Source organism: Podarcis vaucheri, assembly GCF_965113315.1.
Source record: "Podarcis vaucheri genome assembly, chromosome: 10".
NCBI classification, from domain to species: Eukaryota; Metazoa; Chordata; class Lepidosauria; order Squamata; family Lacertidae; genus Podarcis; species Podarcis vaucheri.
The window spans coordinates 31794288-31811338 of NC_138748.1; the positions used below are offsets into that span (position 1 = coordinate 31794288).

Here is a 17051-nt window from a genome sequence, read left to right on the forward strand (position 1 = left end):
CAATATACTGAACATTTAGTGTATCTAAATGTGGGGTTGAGGGCAGCCTATAAACTAATGATGATGGTGATGATGATGATGATGATAAGCATTATTGGCCCAGGCTTTATTAATACAACCACACATTGATATTTCTACATAGTAAAGTGGTTACTAAATGTCTTATAAAATAAAAGGAATTTATTTCTCATTAGCACCCTATGAATTAAAAACATATGAAGGACCTGCTGGATCAGGCAAACAGCCCATCCATTCCAGCAACCTGTTCTCACAGTGGCGAACTGGATGCCCATGGGATGCCTAGAAGCAGGACCCAAGAGCCATAGCACTCTCTGCACCTGTGATTCCCAGCAACTGGGATTCAATGGCATATCGCCTCTGGCAGTAGCAGCAGAACCTACCCCAGGGCTGGCAGTCATTGATAGCCTTCTCCTCTGTAAATCTGCCTAATCCTCTTTTAACGTCATCCAAGTTGGCGGCCATCTTGTGGGAGAGAATTCTATAGCTGAACAATGCGCCAATGTAAAAATAAGTACTTTCTTTTGTGAGTCCTGAATCTTCCAACATTCGGTTTCATTGAATGGCGCCAACAGCTATCAAGGTGAGATCAAGGTGGGAGATCAGGTATGGTTGTCCTCCAAGGACTTGCCTCAAAAAGGGAGGCGCAGGAAGTTGGGGCCATGAAGGTTGGGGCCGTTTGAGGTAGCGGAACAAATTAACCCTGTGTCATTCTGGATCAAGCTACCAGATTCTATGAAGATAATCCGGTATTTCATAGGGCTCTCCTATCACCAGTCACACCACCACATAGGTATCAGGAACCGAGGCAACCTCCTCCACCCCTGAGGAGAAGTCTTGGCAAAAGGCTGAGGATGTGCATGCCCCATTATTGCAGAGGGATTTCCATTGCCCTTTCCCATACAAGCCCAAACCAAGAGGGTGGAGGGAGGAGGTTACTAGTAGCAAGGAAGCAGACGAAGAGACTGAGGAGTTGTGGCGACCAGCCCAAGAAAGGTCCTCCTTCATCAGCAGCGAGTCAGACACATGGCCCACAGAGAGGAATCAGCAGAGGGGGAGGAAGAGGCAGAGGAAAACAGAAGGCTGCCTATCACTTCTCAAAGCAGCCCCGAGATGCAGGAGCAGGAGGCAGGTGGTAGTAGCGGGTCGGATTCAACTCTGGAGGAGGAGGAATTGGCTGCACCTGAGTCTCCAAGAAGTAGGAGGTGAAGCAAGTGATTACAGCAAAGGAAGACCAGCTGGAAGTGAGGGTGGGGTCGGCATATATCTGGCCTTAGAAGGGGCTGGAGGCCAGTCGAGTCAACTGACTCTGATAGTGAAGAATGAGTTGTGGGAGGCTCTGTTTGCTCTAAGCCTGTAATTGCCAAATAAAGCTAAAGGAGTTAAACTGCCAGCTTGCTGTGTCATGTGTGAGAGATGTGCTAAACCTAACAGGATAATATTTTGATCCACTTCCCCCACAACGTGCATAATTCTCTACATATCTATCATGTCTACTCTTCCTCAACACTGAATGGAATAGGTAAGCTTACTAGTTAGTATGCGTATTAGAGGCGCTATGTACACCAGTACATAAGGGCTGTTTTATATGTCACAAGAACAAGATTGTTCTAAAGATTCTCTAAGTCATTCCTCCATTTTGGGAAACGATTGACTCTTTTGAGGAGGGTAGGGTCTGGTTTACATAGCAGGCTATAAATTAAATGTACAAGCACATATACATATGCATACATATACCTAACGTTCTGCAAAATTCTATCCTTGTGGTCTTCTTTAGGGATCATGCATTAGATTAGGACCTCCATACACAGTGCCCAGGTTTGTGCCCCAAGGAGATCACTTTGGTGCTGCTAACACAGGAATTTGACTTCACCTCCAGAGGTGCACTCTGTAGTCCCTTGAGACAGATGAACGCCAAAAACCAAACATTTGATGTAGCAGATTGTCAGATATTGTGGTCTAGGGTCAGACAGGCGGCCACGAATGGACAATCTAAACAACACCTCAGGCGAAGGAACAAGCCAGATTTGGCAGCTTTATAGGGCCAGGTAGAATCTATTGACCAATTGATTAACTGCTGGCTGGAAGCAGGTAGTTATCGCTCTCAACCCTTTGTAGTAGTAACATTTCAGCGCAAAGATGCCAAGGCAGCAGCTCCTTCTTCTTTCAAGCTGTCTTAGTGGCATGCAAAGAAAGGAAAGAAATTAAGATTTCTGCTTAATGTAAAACTCCACTAACAAAACAATTCGGAAAGTCCATTGCAGGCAGCGGGATCCTCTTTACTGAATCACAAGCCTACAAAGGATAAAAAGCACAAAGCCCCTCTCTCTCTCTTTCCATGTACATAATTATGTCCAAGAACACTTTACGGATCTAAGATCAGTATGAATTAAATATCCACCCCCCTTATTGCCACACAATAATCAGTTCAAGAATTCCCAAGGTCTGTGATAAATGCAAATAATTTTACTCTACAAAATTGTTAACATGCATTTTCTCTTCCCTAGGCAGCAAAATAAAAGGGATCAAGAAGACACTACAACCAAATGCAGCCTGTATTTCAAGGCAATGGCATTATCTAGTTCTCCCAGTCTGCCTCCTGCCTTTCTGTCTTCCAAAGCTTTTGCCCACAATCTTTTCCAGCGGTTTTATTTCCTGGCCTTTCATCCTAATTAATTGTCATTTCATGGGCATCAGCTTTTTTCTGGCAGCTCCCGGGTTATCCATCCACAAGGTCTTAATATGTTTTTCACATTGATATCCTAACTGTAGCTATTTATAGACACTTTAGAAGCTCTAGCGTGCCAGTCCGTCAGTAAGTGTGTCAGCTCACTTGCCTTGGATTCCCTGCATGTTAAAATAAATCCACAGCCAATTTAGAAAACCCTCACAACCATGCAGGAAGCAGGAAAGAGGGAGATACCAGGGAGTTTCCCAAGGCACACATATTCAATTAATTTTACCAACACAGTGATTTTTGAAAATACCCTTAGGATCCCATGTTCAGATACATTGCTAATCCTTGATATGGGAATGAGGGTGCATGGACTTGGGTTCACGTCCTCTTTTCCCTTCATTTCAATGTATGAGATCTACCCACAATTCCCCCATGACATAAAACTCTAAAACTCTGGTTTGTTCTAACTACGGCTACTTAAAACAAACCAGACTTTGATATCCTTGTTTGTTACTTAATTATAATTAGGGTGGGGAAAATATGCCAGTCTAGACTTGTGCAAGCTCATTCCTACAATTCTAAACAATGTTTTATAGTATTATTTATTTATAAAAGTATTTATAAACTGCAATATCAGGGCAGTACACAGCAATAACACATCGTTTAAAACAGGGGGTTGTGTTCAACTAAGTGCAGTGTAGACCCATTGAAATTAATTAACCTAAGGTAATTAACCTAAGGCAATAATAATAATAATAATAATAATAATAATAATAATAATAATAATAATAATTTTTTATTTATACCCCGCCCTCCCCAGCCAAGGCCGGGCTCAGGTAGTCATGGCAATAGGTCTATTCTGAATAGGACAAATGTTGAAAACCACCCAACACAATCAATAAAATGACTGGCCAGCATAGGTGCTGGTTCCAGGGGGCCGAGGCACTGTGGGTCCCTCAATATATATTTTTAGGGATCTGGGACTCCCTATTGTTGGAGCTGGGCACAGAGGGACACTGCGCAACATCGCATGTGTGTGGTGTCAGGACATCACATTGGGGCCCCTCAATATGCTTCAGAAGATGGTGCCTCTGTTGACCAGTCAAAAAAAGTTTCAAACAGCTATGCAGACCTGTCAGCATAAAAAAAAAAAAATCCTGAAGAGATTCCTGAATATAAAAAGCTATTACAGTGGTACCTCAGGTTACATACGCTTCAGGTTACATACGCTTCAGGTTACAGACTCCGCTAACCCAGAAATAGTACCTCAGGTTAAGAACTTTGCTTTAGGATGAGAACAGAAATCGTGCTCCGGCGGCACAGCAACAGCAGGAGGCCCCATTAGCTAAAGTAGTGCATCAGGTTAAGAACAGTTTCAAGTTAAGAACAGACCTCTGGAACGAATTAAGTACTTGACCCGAGGTACCACTGTATGACTTCCGAATCACTGCTAGAAGTGTGTTCTGTAGCATGGGACCAATGGCAATAAATGCTCAACTATTAATGGATGCCTGTTGGGCTTCTGTAACACTAGTTGGGAGACAACTAACACTGTTCCTTTGCTTGGTCTCAGTGAACAAGCTGGGATATAAAGGCTTCTGTGGGCTTTAAGGCATCCTGAGCCCATGTTGTTCGGGGCTTTGTATATCAGCCTTAAGCCTAGCTAAGTAGCATATGGGCACACAATGTTTTAGCTGATGTGTTGCATTGGCCATCTGCTCCAATTAGTCATTTAGCACTGCATTCCGCTGTTGGTGCCAAAGGACAGCATCAAGAGGCGTATCGTCAGTCAAAAGCTGTATAGTGAAGAAATCTCTGTGGGGAGGGAATTCCACAACTTAGGGGCTTCCACAGAGAATGCCTTGAGATGGCAACCACCACCCAAACTTCTGAGATGGAATTATCAAGAGAACCGCCTTTGCTGATCTTAACACCTAGGAGAGTTGGTAGGGAAGGATATTTTTCAGATATTTGGGGCCTCCTAAGTCGTTTGGGGTTTCAAACATTACCATGAGCATCTTGACTTGGGCCCAGAAATGAACTGGAAGCCAACACAGTTGGGTTTAAAGCAGGTTATACAAGTTCTAAAGTCAACCCAAGACAGTAATAGAGACCAGTTGAAGTTCCCAAGTTGGCAGTTTACATTGCAGTAATCCAATCTGGAAGTCACCAGAGCATGGAGTACCATGCCAAGTCATCTCTGTCCAAAAAGGGCCATACGAGCTGGTAAATAAGCCATAGCTAGAAACAGACACACCTAGCCACCAAGGCAACCTGGGCTTCAAGTGACAGTGTTGGACCCCGGAGTACCTGAAAGCTATGAGCCTGCTCCAAAAGTGATCTTACAAGGTGTAATTCAATGGTGTTCAAGGAGCCTCCAATGGATCAGAACCAATTGTAGCATCAACAATATATGGCACTTTGAAGACAATACCCTGGTCAGCAGCTTTAAAAATACAGTGGTCCTGCAATTTATGTGTAATTTACTGTAATTTACGACTGCAGCTTGAGGTTGGTGGTAGGGAAATGGAGAATGGGAGGGGAGCCAGAAGGGGCTGTCTGAGATCTCTCGCGACCTTCCCAGAGCCCAGTAAACAAGGCAGAGGGCTTAAAATCTCTTTCTGTGGCAGTTTGTGCTTTCTGAGGCCCCCGCCTTGCTTACTAGGCTCTGGGAAAGGCATGCAAGGAGCCCTGGGAGCATCTCAGGACCTTCGCACAACCTTTCCATTAAGCAAGCAGAGGCCAAGGCCCACTCCAGACAGGAGTTGCATGGAGGGGCAGCTTCAAAGGTTTTCTGGCTTTCCTTGATTTTGCTTTGTGCATGAACCCCCAGAACTGAACCTTCACGTGGGTTGGGGACCCACTGCACACACAAACTGGAAGTATTCACAACAGCAGAAGAATAAGGATAATTTCTAGAGAGCTGTATCCACCCCCACCATTTTTATAATTACAGTCAACTTGATTATTAGCGTACATTCAAAAGGAAAGATGTGAATGACATACATACTGTTTTTGTAGAACCACGTATGCTTCATTTCAACTACTTGGAGGAAAGGCAGGAAGGTATGATAAATTTAAAAAACACATTTTCACTTCTGGTATACGAGGTTTTGCAGAAGTGGTAGAAAAAGCAATGAATCATAATGAAAAGCTGTTTCTTTCCCCCAATTCAAATGACAGCAGTTTAATGCATGTAATATCTGCCTTAGGGACGCGGGTGGCGCTGTGGGCTAAAGCCTCAGCGCCTAGGGCTTGCCGATCGAAAGGTCGGCGGTTCGAATCCCCGCAGCGGGGTGCGCTCCCGCTGCTCGGTCCCAGCGCCTGCCCACCTAGCAGTTCGAAAGCACCCCCGGGGGCAAGTAGATAAATAGGTACCGCTTACCAGCGGGAAGGTAAACGGCGTTCCGTGTGCGGCTCTGGCTCGCCAGAGCAGCGTTGTCACGCTGGCCACGTGACCCGGAAGTGTCTTCGGACAGCGCTGGCCCCCGGCCAATAGATGTGAGATGGGCGCACAAACCCCAGAGTCTGTCAAGACTGGCCCGTTCGGGCAGGGGTACCTTTACCTTTACCTTTAATATCTGCCTTATACACAAAAACAAGTCAGAGTGTTATTATTTATTATTAGAATTCTAGAAGTAACTGACTCTTTCAATTATATTTTTACTCAGCACATCATTTCATATGAATCCTATTCTTAAAATGCTTAACGAAAACCAAAGCAAACCAAGTGACAAAAGCGAGTGTTTCTGCGGCAATCACCAAGTTTGATCTTGGACACAGATATTATTGTGCTGGTTCAGGCAACTATTTCAGACTACCTGCTTATGCCCAATTTAAAAAGAATATAGATATATATATTGGCAGCTGGATGTGCCAGCTCCTTTCCATGCTGCTCAGGGGAAAGAAATATTGGGCAGATAGCTGTGCAGCATATTGTACAAACATGAAAGTAATATGTACAAAGTCTGCACAGTAAAATGGTGACACTGCCAGCTTCTTCCCAACCCCACCCCTCCTTAGACAAGTCTGGAGACACTGATTCACTGTAGTAGTCATTGCCAAGGAGTTTTAAACTCTTCATCTGAATCTACCCAGGAGACCACAACCATAGGCATTCTGAGGGAGATGGCGAATCAATGCCCTTGAAAGCAAAAACGTAGAACAAGGATCCCTGGATTTGACCAAGTGCAAGGTTTTCAGTGGAAGGAACAAAGAAAAACCCAAGCCCTGCCATCCATCCATCTACTGTGATTAGTCTGGCTACATAAATAATCAAACATGCCTGAAGACAACTGTTCCCAGCTGTCTAAGATCATGACTTGTCTCACATGGACTATAATGCGAGGTAGGAAGAACTTCCACTCCACAGCCAATTCTGCATGTGTGTGTTGAACTTCTACAGGCGCCCACATCCTTACACCTTCCCTTGCCTTTTGCTTCTGCTAGCTCTTGGCATCTGCTTTTTCTTCATCTGTGGAGCTCTTAGGACAGCCATTTGTTAGAAATGAGTATCTTAGCCTTTCTGCCATGCAGATATGGAGCCCTATGAATTTCAGCATGGAAAAGAGATACCCTTCGCCAATTAGCATTACAACATGGTGGACACATTTTTAATAGCACCGACCACCATGGTTGTGAGGGCAGAATTATAATGGCTGCAGAGGACTGTAGAATACATCAGACGAAACACCAGAAAACAGGAAAGAAGAAATTGAAAGATAAATCAAACATTTGTCCATTGCTTGAAATCAGTGGCCTTCATGGTCTCCCATGAATAAGCTTATGAGAACTGTAGGAATTACTGTAAAGCAGGCGATATTATAAAAATGACTCCATATTTTCCCAGTTCCTTTGGGTCAATTTTTTGTTTTGTGTAAACACCGTTTACTGTGTTCAGCAACACAGACACATAGCCTTCCATGCTGAAAGCTAGATATGATCCTGCTGCTTTGAAAGCCCCAAGGATGATTGCAAACAGGCTAATTAGAATGCTCAAAGGATAGTGCTTCCCAAGAATAATGACTTCCAGCAGTAATGTAAAAGGAATGATAAACTTCCTAAGGACTGTAAACATTGGCAAACTTATCCTTGCTTGTGCTTGATAATCCACTTAAATGATTTCCAACCTAAATCAGAGGAAGTAGAAACAGCTTCATGGGGGTAACCTTACCAAAATCAGGGAAGTGAATGATTTTATTTTTTACATTAGAATAGTGCTGTCCTGCTCCAAGTCACACTGGAGATGGGAATCTGCAATCAATCAGCCCCACCTTGTTTACCAGAAGGCTGAAGAAAGGGCAGATTCCAAAGAAGAGGGCAGAAAGTAGCTTGAACAGAGAGGAAGGGGTGGCAGTGGCAGCAGAAGTGAGTGACTCCTCTTCCTCTTGTCTGCCTTTCATTTCTTGGCATGTGTGGCAACATGCCCCAATCTGTTGGCCATACCAGATGGCATCCCCGCCACTCTGGCAAGCCATCACAGCCCCTCCTCACTGAAGGGGCTGGTTAACATTTCTGCTTAACAGAGAAAATTCTCAAAACCTGAGGCATTTCACCTGAAGATCTACAAGAGGGGTTGTAGGAGAATAAAAACCAAGACCGAGAATCAAAAACAACATGAAATCAAGGGAGCATGACTTCCATGGAATTCCATTTAATACGGAACCAACAAAATACTTCAGATCCTTGAATGGGCTGGACTCATCATACAACCTGTTTCCAGCAGATGTGTAGTCCCCCTTGAAGTACCAGGCAGGGTTGCATCCTGCGTTTACTGATCGATCCAGCTTTGTTCCGGGATCTTCCAATGGTGGTTGTCACTAGGGACACTTTTGCATGCACCAGCTGAACCTTTTCCTGGTAAAGGACACTACACATGCCTGATTAACATCCTGGTTGGAATGCTACAGTATGCTCCACATTGGGCTGCCACAAGCTGGTACACAGTGCCTCAGCAAGAATTTTGACTGGTACATGCACATGCAACTCCAATATTACAGCATCTTCACTGCCTGTTTCCAAACCCAGTTCAAATGGCCTAAGAGGAACATGATATTTCAAGGACCATCTTCTCCCACAGCATCCTGACTGCCTAGTCAGGTCTTCTAAACTTTCTCGCCTCATGCAGAAATAAGGAGAAAAGGGGAGAGCTCAAGGTTTGGTGCAGCACATCCTTGGTTTGTTGTGACAGCTGGACCAGACTAAATAGTTGAGTGTGTGGTCATCATGTTATGCATCCTTTGATATTTGTTGCTTAAATGGCTTACAAATTGGCTCATCTTGCAATTAGTGTTCATTAAGGAACAAAATGAGGTTAATAGTCAGATCCTGTCCTCTGCTGTATTTGTATTTGAGCAAAAAGGCATGTAGCATTTGGAAATGTTCAGCAAAATTTAACTGAATCAATGCACAAGCAGTACAACTTCCACTTGCACAACATACTTTTTCACCCTCTCCTTTCCCTGTACACACATCCCACAGTGCCCAAAATTGCTCCAGAGGATTGGAAGGAAACCCAGCATGGATTTTGGGGGATCGCAGTGGGGGAACAATAGCAGAGCACATTGGCTGAGCACACAGGAGGTCCCAGATTCCATTTGAAGGAATGGGTTTCCCAAACCCCAAACTGATTGTGCAGGCAGTTTGAAAACTGCACCAAAATCCCTATTTTTCCTTAGCTAAAATCCATTAACTTGAGCTATGAGTCAATGTATAAACAAAAACCCGGTCGTGCTCAGAGCCCTCTCCTTTATCAGTTTGTGATGCAGGGATGACCCTGACTGCACCAGTAGAACAGAGAAGACACACAGCACCTTATCTTATGTGCTGACCACAAAAGACGCGCAGACCAGAGTCCGGGAGCAACACCAGAAGCGTGTTCCCGGAGATGATGACCTCTGGCTCCAAGATAGGAGTAGGAACAGAAATATCCTTTTATGGTCAGGAGTGCAGGAAGGAAATCCCTTTTATGGTTAAGAGTGCCGGAGCAGGAACATCTGTGATGTCAACCTGCGTATACAAGCTGACGTGGCTAGGGAAGGGGGAGAGGGTGTCTGGAGGATATATACACTGCATGAAACTTGTCATTTCTTTGGATGTCCCAGAGCAACGCAGACCCAATCGGTGAACTCCAATAAGGCTACACATTCACTGCCACTCAAAGCAGGCAATACTTGGCTAGATGGATAAATAGTCTGATCTAGTAAAATGCAGTTTCCCATGAAGCTGCTATTTGTCCCTCTGGAGAAAACAGCTAGATACCAATACTGTCCTCATCTCTCCCCCCTGCACCTAATAGAAACTTGAAGTAGGGGAATGTCATCTGGGGAAAGAGCAAAGAGGTGAAAATGACACACCTTCTCCCCCAAGGCTACTTACCTTAATCCAATATTCTTCCTTCCCTTCCACCCCTGACTCCCAGCTGCTTAGTTTTTTTAAAAAAAAAAATGTTGAGATTCAAGTGTTGGGTACACCATGTTGAAAATCCTGTAGCTTTATGCTCTCCTCAATGCATACGTGTAGTCAGCAGAAACCCTACATTGCCTGATCTCAACAAGACATGGGAGTGAAAGGAATCCTAACCATGCACATGTGCCCAAGCCTATAAAAAGTAGTATCTTTTTAAACAGAATTGCTGGCTAAAGCCACCCCCTTCAGCCAAAGTCACTTGCATGTCCTCCAGTCATAAAATTGTGAATTTGGTCATTCACCTCATCTGGTATGTCCACCTTCCAACTGGAAAATGGTTCTCTCAGGGCAGCTTTCCTCAGAGAACATCCTAGGTATCTCTTGGTGGGCAAATCTATCTTATAAAGAAGTTGAGGTGACTCCACTCTAGACATGGCCAGTAGCAGCACTGGTTTAAAGAGCAGTTCCCACTCCTGGCTAGCCCTGGGAACAGATTGTAGGTAAGGCAGTAATTATAACATGCCCTATAGTTTCCAGAATCATTCCCCAAAAACTAAACAGTAGACTTATATGATTGGAGAGGAATCCCTGTTGAGAGCATGCAGAAGTTTCTGTCAGTGAAAAGACAAGGCAGTGAATTAACCTGTCAATCTGAAAACTAAATGCAGAGAGATACTGTGGAGTACTTCAGACAGAAAAGGGGGAAGCATGCAGTAATAGTGTCTAGGTTGAGAATCTGGTTACCACACAGAATGTACAATCATGTTTTTATTTTACATGACTATAGCTTTTGTCAAAAGTAGCTCACCAAAACAAGAAGTAAATAGCTTCACCATTGTTGTTGTTGTTGTTTAGTCGTGTCCAACTCTTTGTGACCCCATGGACCAGAGCACGCCAGGCACTCCTGTCTTCCACTGCCTCCCACAGTTTGGTCAAACTCATGCTGGTAGCTTCAAGAACACTGTCCAACCATCTCATCCTCTGTCGTCTCCTTCTCCTTGTGCCCTCCATCTTTCCCAACATCAGGGTCTTTTCTGGGGAGTCTTCTCTTCTCATGAGGTGGCCAACGTATTGGAGCCTCAGCTTCAGGATCTGTCCTTCCAGTGAACACTCAGGGCTGATTTCCTTCACCATAGAAGTATTCTATTCTGGATTGTTGAGAAACCTGAGGATGGTAGCTTACCATCTAAACATAGCTTTCAATATGCTGGTTATAAAAGCTGGAAAAATATTTAGAATTCTAGGTCCCAGAATTACCCTTCTACACACCTGAGCAGTGAAGCAGGTAGAATTTTCCCAGCCCCCACCCATCATCTCCTCTTTGCTGTATGTATCCCAATATTCCAAGTCAGTGCAATATCAAGATGTTTTGCAACAGACTGTAATTTCTCCAAGCAATCTTTGTAGCCATCCATTTCAGAGACCCCATTCCCAGATATGCTTTCTTATTTATTTATTTTTGATTTAAAAATATTTAAGTATAAACAAGTGTTGAAACATGAACAGTAAAAGTATAAACAGTGTTGAAACATTTTTTTAAAAAAAGAACATAATGTTGTCAGTGAAGCTTTCCAAACGAAAAGGAAGCCCACACTTTATTTATCAGTTGCTGCATATGTGAGCATTATAATTTGGAGCCAACTTCCGCTCGCAGCTACATTAATGCAGATTATGACTGAATAGTGACTTTGAAGGTGTTCTCTGGGTTATTCCACCCCAGCGGAATGTGCACATATGTACATGCATTCACACGCAACCATCATCTGAAATGGCAGCAGATATCATCTATGTGATGTTTATGTCAGAACAATGCGGAAATGTTTAAATAAATGGCAGAGGGATGCTGTTTTCAATTAAAAAGAAGAAGCCAGAAGCTGACCTGTTTCCATGGAAACAAGAGGAGGACTAGACAGTGCTGCTCTAGAAGGGAGAATTGCAGATGCTGGGCAGGGGGTGGGGGACTGAAATATCTCTCATGTTACCTTTTTCACATATCTTTTTCACACAGTTACCATCAAAATATTAGGCTGACTGACTCCATTTTTCTTGCATTTCTAAACTTATTAAGCAACAGGTGTCAGCCAGTCCTCCAGCTGCCATCCTCTCACACTACTGCAGGATTGTTCCAAAAGGCAACTATTACAGACCTCTCACAATTATTCATACCACCTTTGGAAAATGGATAAAACAGAATAGAAATGTCAGCAAAAGAGCTTTATTGCCATGCTTGATGTTTAATCAAAAACCTTTTCACTTCTCTTTCATGTAGCAAACTGTCCCTAAAGAGCCATTATTTTCAAATAGCGTGGCTGGAACTTGATAGCTTATGCTAATATATTGTTTTCTAAATAAGTAGAGCGAGCTTCTCTTACCATAGCGACAAAGTAGTTCTCCATATTTATTTACTAGAGGCAGTTTAGTAATAAGTTCCTGGTAGAAGACATCTGTATCATCAGTAGCTGAGGACACACTGAGCACAATGCACTCACACTGAGGACTCTGCATCCCAGTAGCAAACATAGCTTGGTTTATTTCCATCCATCCATCCATGTGTGCAGACAGGCAAACATAGAGGTCACACAACAGGATGTTAGAGGGAAAGGGAGGTCTGTGTGTGCTGTCCGTAGCCTCATGCAGTTGGAGCATTTACAAGGCATAGAGAGAGATGGCCAGATGGGAACACAAGAGGCACATATGTGTCTCCTACTCAGCCTAACATCCTGTTGCACTTGTGAACATAAGTAGTGGTGGGAGGGGAATTGGGTCCTATTGAGTCCTATCAAGTACTCTGAGCATGGGCGCTGTACTCATGGTGCAAGAAAGTGGATCGTGCTTCTTGTACAGGTGAAATAAAGTAACTAAATAGTAATATGCTGAGGGATCTGCTTTAAAAAAACTTAAGAGGTGGGTGGGTGTTACCAGTGCAACCAACTATGTCCTGGCCAAATGAAACCAGTAGTATTGTGCTTGCTGCTATAGGAGGAAGTGATTCTGAAAGTCCTGCTTTCAACAGCGGTTCTCTTTTACTTATTTCCATCTATAAAAGGCACACAGTCACATAGTATGGGTTGCCAGAGCCCGGGACCGCATGGAGGGAGGAGTGGGAGGGAAACAGAGTACATATGTGCATTCAACTGCCTAATGGCATCAGTGTCACCCAGGAAATCACAACCACAGTGATAGGCAAAGAAGAGTTGTTCCGTTGTCTGGAGAGATCACTTCCTGGTTCACATGGAGAAACCATTTTCAACCAAGCCTAGCAACAGAAGCATGCAACTGTATTGAGGCACCACTAGGTGTGGAAATTTTGTGTCCCTAACAATTTTTTGCCTGCAACAACCACCCCGTGCCCCCCCCACACACACAATGTTATGTCACTGTAGGCCCATAACCATCTTTATAGGATGCCCCTAAAAAGCTACTGTAAGCCAAACACAGCACTGGGACTTTGTGCTGTCATTTTGCTGCTGCTTTTATCTTCCTGTAGCAACTGCCCACAATTCACCAACATCCATTCAAACAGCTGATCCATTTGAGGTCCAGCTGCCTGCATATATTGATCTTTGGAAACCTTATGTATTATAACAAAAGGACTATTGTTGTTGTTGTTGTTGTTGTTGTTGTTGTTGTTGTTGTTGTTGTTGTTATGCTTCCTACCCAGTAAACCTACAGGTGAGGAGGCAGTAACTGAAGCCATGTGAAAAACCACCAACGATGAAGCGCTAAAAGACTTTAGACCTAGATAATTCTATCAGGTTATCCATGGACTAAAACAACACAGATTGCGTAACACAGTATGCAGTTCTGAGTTTACTCTACTAACCTACTTTCTCATACTTCTAGACTTCTCATACTGCCAAGCACCATACTGACAGCTCTTTAGGACAACCATCTCAGGATAAGAACCTCCTAAAGTACTTGAGCTTTTCTCCTGAAAATCCCACTATTGATGCATTTCACAGCTTACAATGCGGGCAATACCCAGTACAAAAGCAATACTCTCCTAATGTTGTTGGATTCCAGTTCTGACCAGGCTCAGCCAGCATGGCCAATGGTCACAGATTATGATAGTTGTATTCCAACATCTGGAAAGCACCATAAGAAAAGCAGTGTTGCTTTACATGTTTACTCAGAAATAAGTCACACTGTGTTCAACATGGTTTCCTTTCAGGTAAGAGGTACAAGACTTTTAACCTAATCTGGTTTATGGAATGGGACTTTAACGTGAAAAGTCCTTCACAGTTCTTATTTCTAACAGTTCTCTGAATATTTTTAATACTCTGCTTTTTCCTTGGTTGGTGCTCCAGGTAACTATCAATAAAATAGTAATGCAATACAAAAAGAAATGTGATAAATATCAGATAAGTGTATCCTGTCTCTCCTCCAAGGGCCTCAGATACACTTTCTACGATTGCAACAACTCTCTGAGAAAGGTCAGGCAAAGAGACTGCAGCAAGGTCACCCACAGAACTTTGTGTCTGCGGAGATATTACAGCCTTCATCTCAGCAGCCCAAATCCAATGCTACCTATTCCTTTATGCCACCACATCATTTTAAAGATGGAAAATAAGCTTTTTGATACACAGTTCAATGCAGTATCAGTGGACAAACCCTGCATTTCAATATGAGGCACTATAAACTGAGTTAACATTCAAGCAAACAACCGTACAGCAGGATGAAGAGCATGATTTCAAAGATACATGCTGATCAAGTGAAGAACAAGTCAATATATATAGTCTCAGTCTGAAGGGCTGCATGCATTCCTTTTCTTCTTCGGCCATGATCACTGCTCACGTCATCAAATAACAACATATGTATTCCCCACTAGACAAAGATGTCCAAGCATCTATTCTTTAACAGAAATATGTTTGTTATACTCTATATATACACTACACTGTGTGATTATACTGGGCGGTATTCAGCTAAGTTTAATAATAATAAAAACATGGCTAAGTTAGGTCCATTAATTTCTGTAGATCAACTCTTGAGTAAAACTTCATTGAATACCACCCACTATATCCTCCTTGTACATGTGGACAAGGATATATAAAATATCATTTTCCTCCACAGAAGGAAGAGCAGCATAGATGGGGAAACATCCATTTTGCGTAGATTTTGAGTGAAGAGAAAGGGTTAAGCAGCTCTTCTTCCATCCCCTGCTGTTTGCCCACTAAAATGGGCTGCTTTTGGTTTAACAAATGTGGTTTTGAAAATTGGGAAATGTACTTTGACCCTTATACAGACAAGGGAAGTTATGGACAATGGCCTCATTCACAAAGCACGGTAAGCCATGCTATGGTTTACTGGGAACGCATAAAGGTGCTGGCTGCTGGAGAGTAGCTTGTAGCTGCTTGACTCCCTCCGGGTCCTTTTTGCTTCTTGGTTACAGTGCATGGCTATTGAGGAGGAATTAACCACAAGTCCTCCTAGTTCAGATGACACGCTAAGACCAACCTTGGGTTAACTCACTGGGATGCAACAGTAAACAGGACCAGGGAGGAGGAAAGCAGCTGCAAGCTCATCTTCAGGAGCCCCCATGGTCCCAATAAGCCATACTTTGCTTGACTGTGTCAGATGAACCAGGCCATTAAGGAGCGGAGCATGTATCCTGCTGTAAAAATTCCAGCTCCGTACAGGTGCCACTGTTTTTCACTACCTATCAGCCTCAGTTTCTTATCTACAAAACAGACAAGTTAAGACACAGGAGCTGTAAAATAAGATTTCAGTTAAAAATCTAAAAAATGACACAAGCATTGAATAAAACCAATGAAAGCCTACTCGTATTGCAGAGAAGCTAGGCAAATGTAACCTCAGACATTTATTCTACATTCATTCAAATAAGGCCAGATCCAAAACAGATTTTTTTAGATGGACCCCAAAGATGTGACAGGTATACATATACTTTGTCCCCAAGGCACACCCTGACAGCCTTAGTTTTAGGAACTGAGAGCACTGTTTCAGTATTTCCAGTCCTTGCCGTTCAGTGGTTTAGTGTACTTCATTCTGCCTTGAGCTCAAGTGATCCAAACAGCAGACAATGACCAAGCCAAGACCAATGTAGAAGAAGAGTTTGGATTTGATATCCCGCCTTTCACTCCCTTTAAGGATTCTCAAAGCGGCTAACATTCTCCTTTCCCTTCCTCCCCCACAACAAACACTCTGTGAGGTGAGTGGGGCTGAGAGACTTCAAAGAAGTGTGACTGGCCCAAGGTCACCCAGCAGCTGCAGGTGGAGGAGCGGAGACGCGAACCCGGTTCCCCAGATTACGAGTGTACCGCTCTTAACCACTACACCACACTGGCTCTCTGGTTGTAGGCAACCCTGACTATCTGTACCAAAATCAGGAGTTCGCATCTGCTTTTTCAGGAGACTTTCCCCAAGCAAACCCTATAAGCTAAAGTGTCCTGCTCCATTGATATGGCTTATTGGATCACAGAAACATAAGGCAACTTCAGACATGCACATAGCATCCTGTTGCTTCCATACAGCTGCTCTTAAATGGTATACGATCTTTATGATGGGCATTTCAAGAGTGTGCTCATGCATAATAGAAAGAATCACACAATAGGGGGGAGGCAGATTTAGCATTAAGCTGGCAATTATATTCAACCGAGGTTAGTTTTTATGAGAAAGTTGGATAGAAACTCTATTCTGATTAAACTTCTCTCACAGGTGTATCAGAGCCATTCAGGAAACCATCTTATAGATGACTGACCCTCATTATAGAGAACTGACCCTCATTTTCATGCCTCTCCCTTTGAGGCTGCTAAGGCCTGCTAGTATTGGAGACAGTAGCGGCTGCATGCTCTCAGTTTGCGTGGAAGACTTGCCTTCCAGGCTCCCTTCCTGCTTTGTCAGTTACTACAAGACATTCTTCCATCCAAGATCACCATCAAGCCCATTCAGCTGGTGAACCATGAGCAGGCCTTCCATGTGGAAGACTTGGGTT

General features: G+C 43.5%; 1 protein-coding gene and 1 pseudogene across 11 annotated transcripts in view; both read right to left on the reverse strand.

The window, feature by feature from the left end:
• The window catches only part of KCNC2 (potassium voltage-gated channel subfamily C member 2), a 96184-nt gene that overhangs the window by 75093 nt on the left and 4040 nt on the right, over nucleotides 1-17051 (reverse strand). The window lies entirely within an intron of this gene.
• LOC309542336 (nucleotide sugar transporter SLC35D2 pseudogene) lies at nucleotides 7141-8097 on the reverse strand (annotated as a pseudogene). Its single transcript has one exon. The product of its transcript is annotated as a nucleotide sugar transporter SLC35D2 pseudogene (transcript).